General features: G+C 37.9%; 1 long non-coding RNA gene across 1 annotated transcript in view; it reads right to left on the bottom strand.

The window, feature by feature from the left end:
* Nucleotides 1-4: 4 nt before the first annotated feature.
* Nucleotides 5-4,221, bottom strand: part of LOC140504989 (uncharacterized) — a 106,730-nt gene continuing 102,513 nt past the window's right edge. Inside the window, exon 3 of the long non-coding RNA XR_011967304.1 lies at nucleotides 5-375. This is a non-coding gene — a long non-coding RNA (uncharacterized lncRNA). The remainder of the gene's footprint in view (nucleotides 376-4,221) is intronic.

Below are 4,221 nucleotides of genomic sequence, written 5' to 3'. Positions count from 1 at the left end.
AGATAAATGATTTTTCTTAGGTATTTTATAAATCAATTAGATTTTAAAATTGTTTTCCACTAGCATTTTCTCAAATAAATGGCTTAAAAAGAGTCTATGTAATGAATGGCATATATTTTCTATGTTTTATTTTTCTTTCAGATATAAGCCTATGAATTTGTCTATAAGTTTCCAAGACCATGGTCAGAACTACTCTAATACAGCTGTAATATTATCTGTATTTACTATACTTACACTGTGTCCATGGAATCATGCTGGACCCTATATGAACCAAAGACTATCCCTAGAGAAATTTAAAAGTTTTTAAATGTTTAACATTATTGGCATATTTTACCTTTATCATCTTAGTTTCCAATTATCTTTTGCGTCCCCTACCTAGCAAAGAAAAAAGACAAAAAGAAACAGTTAGCAAAACTAATCAGCAAATCAACCAAGTCTAATAGTATATATGATGGTCCACGGTCACTTTGCAAAGACGGGAGGCAGGTGCATTTCTTCTTTTCTCCTTCAGGGACAAGATTAGTCATTATAATCACATAGCAATTAATTTCAGGGCTTTTTTGCTGCTGGTATTAATCCCTTTACATTTTTATAATAAATGTGTATGTTATTTTCCTGGTTCAGCTTACTCTTCTCTGCATCAGTTCACAACTTCCCATGGAGAAATTTAAAATCTGATGTGATGATGACATATAAAATCACAGAATTAGGAACTTAAACAATTCCATCCATTCCCAAGCCTCTTGAAATGGAAATGTCTAAACCATTTAGAAAGGACAGTGGAAGGAAATCCACATGAAGATGACAATTACACACACCTCAACCCCCTTCAGCTTCCATTACCCTCAGCCTTGGCCATCAGTCTTCCTGTTGTAATCAACAAAGAAATCTACCAGTCAGACACCATCAGCAGATGAGAATTTACAGAATTCCTTTAATTTTATTTTTACTGCTTCCTTTTGGGTTTTGATCACTTTCATTTTTGAATTTGTATTTTCTCCCTCCACTACTCCCAGTGGGCTATCTTTTTACCTCTGCTTCCTCTCCTCTAATTCACTTCTCAATCCTTTGCCCTTTGGATTCCACCTTATCATTCAAATGATTTCTTTCCCCACAAAGTTAGCAATGATCTTTGAATTGAAACTTGCTGGTCATTTCTTCTTTCTCATCCTTCCTGACTTGTCTGAACCATTGAAAATCATTGACCACTCTCTCTTCTTGGATTCCTTATCTTCTCCAGGTTTTCATAATACTACTCTCTCCTAGTTCACCTCCTACATTTCTGATCATTCTTCAGTCTCCTTAGCTGGTGCACCCTCAACTGCAGTAGTTCCCTAAGTTTCTATCCTGTGCTCCCTTTTCTCTATTTTCTCACTTGGTGATATCATCAATTCTTATAGATTTAACTATCTTCTCTATACAGATGACTCCCAGATCAATATATTTATCCCTAGTATCTCTTTTGAGCTTGAGTTTTACATCAACAAATGACTATCAGACCTTTTGAACAGCATGTCCTGTAGGCATCTCAAACTTAGCATGTCTAAAACAGACCTCATTTATTATATTTTCTCCAGAATCCATCTTATCCCAAAGTACCCAATTTTTCTTGAGGGAATCATTGACAACCTCAAACCACACATCTAATTAGTTACCAAATCTGATCATTTCTACTGCTATGACATCTCAACTCCATCCTCTTCTCAATGCTTTCACAGCCACTTGTGTGAGTTGAGACCCTCATCACATGTCATCTAAATTATTGCAAGAGCTTCCTAATGGGTCTCCCTGACTCCACTCTCTTCCCTCTCTAATGCATACTTCACATAGCTGCCAGTGTGACTTTTCCTCAGTTCAGATCTGATTGAGTCAATTTCAGTGAATCTTTATTGCTTCCAGGATCAAGTATAATTCCTATCTTTAACTTTTAAATCTCTTAATAATCTGGTCCCTACCTATTTTTTTTCAGTTTCTTTATACATTACTCCTCTTCTTGCACTCCATAGTTGAGCCAAACTAGCTTTCTTGTTATTCCTCACACATGATGCTATATTTCCCATCTCCATGCCTTTGCACAGGCAGATCTCCATATGTTGAATGTACTCCTTTTTTCCCTCTGCTTGGTACAAACTCTTCTTTCCTTCAGAATTCACCTCAGTTTCTACCTTCTACATGAAACATTTGCATATCTCTCAAAGTGCTAATGCCTTTCCTCTCAAAACGTCATCTTATTTATTTCATACTTGTTTTTTATGTACTTATGTATTTCATAAAATCTTTTATGCTCATGCTCACAGTCATTGCAATGCCAGCTTCTTGAGGACAAGAGCTGTGGCATTTTTATCTCTGTATTTCCAAAACCTAGCATCTGCTGACACATAGTAAGTGCTTAAGACATTCCAGGTTGTTGATTGTTTGAAAGAGGGAAAAAAAAGAGAGGGAAAAAACAGTTCAGCAAAATCAATGAATATATCAAGTACCTCATATATTACGTTCAACACTCATAGTGCCCTATATCTATAAGGGAGGGTGGTTAAAGTACTATTTTAATGAAAACCATGGGACTAATTTATCATACAAGACTCCCCCAATCAACACTGTTCTTCTCACTTGGCTCACAAATTCCTACTTCCTACTTCTCTGTGGTTAAGAATTTCCCTCTGCCTAGGCAAAAACCTCTTTCTCCTGCTGCCTCCATCCATATTCTCATCCCTATTTGGTTCATTCCTACTCTTATCTGCTTCTCCTTTCATTGTGGCCCTTGGAATAATCCTAATGTATTGTGAAAAAACTCCTTCATTCAAGATCTCTTCTTTTTCCACTCCTATCTTCTGGTGCTTCCAGTTATCTGACTTTCTCATTCTATATTTTGGCTACTTCTCCTACTCCAACCCACCACCTCCCTCCTTCCCTCTTTGCACAAAGCCAGGAGAGGGGGTGGCATAGTCCTTTCTCGTTATTGCTATTTCCAAATTCTCCCTTTGCTGGCATCACTCAGAAATCTCTCCTTCTTCAGAGAAAAAGGAGCCTGGGACAGAACCTTGGGGAAAACCTGGACCTATGGGTGTGAGAAAGATGAAAGGAGAACTAATAGAACATTCACATGGAAGCTAAGGGAGCAAAGGACATCTGGAGGGAATGGTCCTCAGCATCAAATGCTACAAAAATAGAGGATGGGGACAGCTCTATGATTTAGCACTAAGGACTGAGTGAAGTATACTGGATTTAGTGGTCATTGATGACCTTTCAGGGAGCTGTTTCAGTGAAGCCAGACTGTAAGGAGAAGGGGCTGTGTGGTGAAGATGCCTTCTAGAGGGTTAGCAGTGAAAGGAAGAAAAGACTTAGGGCAATAACTTTTCCAGTCTAATCTTCACACAGTTACTAAAATATCCTTCCTCAGAGGCAGATTTGACAATGAGCAGAAATCTTCAGTGACTCCTATTATTATGATAAATTACAAATATCTTAGCTTGACATTTAAGATTCTTTGCAATATTGATCCAACTGACCTTTCCCTTCTTATTTAATAATACTGTCTTTCACGCACTCCACATTTCACCCATACTGACTGGAATATGATTTCTGAATGTCCCCAGAATGTGACATTCTACATCCCACCTGCATACATTCACAGCTTAGCCCTCATACCTAAAATGGACTCCTTCATTAGCTCTTTTCTTCTGCATTCTTATCTTTGTTCAAAGCTCTGCTTGGGTGCTATCTCTTCCATGTAGCCTTCTCTGATTCTCCCCAGACAAAAGTACTTTCTTCTTCCTCTCACATAATTCTATAGCACCAAGTCTGTATATATCTTTATTGCTACCATCACTCCCTGTTTTTCTGTAGGGAGAAAGTAAGGCTTTTCATAGAGCAAATCCAGTTCATTTTGGTTACTGGCATTCACACACACACACACACACACACACACACACACACATACACACACACACACACACACACCATATAGGCATATATGTATACCTATATATGTGTATATATTTCTATTCATATATATGCATGTATATGTATATGTGTATGTATATCTGTGCACACACACACACACACACACACACACACACACAAAGCTAGGTGGCACATGGGATAGATTGCTGAATCTGGAGTTGGGAAGACTTACTGAGTTCAAATCTAGCCTCAGACACTTATGAGCTATGTGACCTTGAGCAAGTCACTTAACTCTGCTTGCCTCAGTTTCCTCATCTG

The sequence above is a fragment of the Notamacropus eugenii genome, chromosome 5, assembly GCF_028372415.1.
Source record: "Notamacropus eugenii isolate mMacEug1 chromosome 5, mMacEug1.pri_v2, whole genome shotgun sequence".
In the NCBI taxonomy this organism is placed as follows: Eukaryota; Metazoa; Chordata; class Mammalia; order Diprotodontia; family Macropodidae; genus Notamacropus; species Notamacropus eugenii.
The sequence above is the reverse complement of the archived record's forward strand: the minus strand, read 5'-3'. Positions and strand labels throughout refer to the sequence as shown.